The 1,156-nt window shown below is 39.5% G+C and overlaps 1 protein-coding gene across 1 annotated transcript in view; it reads left to right on the top strand.

Moving 5' to 3' along the window:
• Positions 1 to 1,156, top strand: part of LOC101847626 (rabphilin-3A) — a gene marked incomplete at its 5' end in the record, with an annotated part of 17,271 nt that overhangs the window by 3,938 nt on the left and 12,177 nt on the right.

The raw sequence follows: 1,156 nt of genomic DNA, 5'->3' as shown, positions 1-1,156 counted from the left end.
GGGGGGAGAGCAGAGATGGACACGTTCCGTCTGTAGTGACTCCAACACTGAGGACAAGGTGTGTATGTGTTATTGTTGTTATTGATACAGTAGTGAGTTATGATTTGTTGTTGTTGTTGTTGTTGTTATCAGAGAATACAAAAAGGAATACAAAAAGGAAGCGGAAACTTTGGCATCCTTGCAGGAAAGAACAAAAGAACGTTCAGCCAGATTTATGCACTGGCACAATCAGTGGAAATTTTAAGACCCTCGGTGACATTTTGGAGAGAGCAACGGAGCATCAATGGACATGTCCGGAGTGCAGGGATGTTGCTTCCTGAAACAATGAACGATGATGTTGCTATCGGTTGATACAGTAGTTAGTTATGAGTTGTAGATGTTATAGATCCAGTTATGAGTTGTTGTGGGTGGTTGGCGGGTGCTCTTGTGTGGTTTGCTTCTTCTTTCCTATAAAAAAATCTATCGTCTCTATCTCCCCCCCTTCTTTTTTGTATTTGTTACTCTCTTGTAACACCTCTAATCTTCGGCACTTATATGACCTTATTGTGTTACAAGTGCTGTAAAACTCTTACGAAAACAAGGACAACTTGCTGATCCGTTGTTTCTCTTTAGACTCTAATAAGCCTTGCCAGTATTCTTAAATATCATCCTCTCATAAAACAGGAATTTTGTTCTGATATGAGAGGAACTTATGATGGGACAAGATTCAAAAACGATGTTTCCATGGCGCTTGCTCTCAGATCCAATGTTCGGCTTCTGACTGCCAACTGCCATTACTTTACGTTAGGAATAATATTTTACCATTTTTTGGTCGCTCTTTTTGTTTTTGATTGTGTGACCGTTGTTGTCTTCGTGTTTGTCGCGTTTTTAACACACTCGAAATTATGCATTGGTGGTGACCTATAATTCAGGCGACCTCTAACCAGTCAAATGCCACATCTTCGTCATTCCAGACTTCGGCCGACCAACAGCACTCAGCATTGCCAATCCAAATTTCGGTAAAAAAAAAAAAAAAGCAAAAAAACCCCATAAGAGTGCTGTTTCTTCTACTATCTATCTGACCTGCACTGTAACGTAACACTGTCCCTGCGGTTTTATGCAAAAAAAAATTCCAAAAGAATTCTGAAATTATGCAATTCTGTTAATTTTAACAAAG

Source organism: Aplysia californica, unplaced genomic scaffold (assembly GCF_000002075.1).
Source record: "Aplysia californica isolate F4 #8 unplaced genomic scaffold, AplCal3.0 scaffold01144, whole genome shotgun sequence".
Lineage (NCBI taxonomy): Eukaryota > Metazoa > Mollusca > Gastropoda > Aplysiida > Aplysiidae > Aplysia > Aplysia californica.
This window is presented reverse-complemented; position numbering and strand designations above follow the sequence as displayed.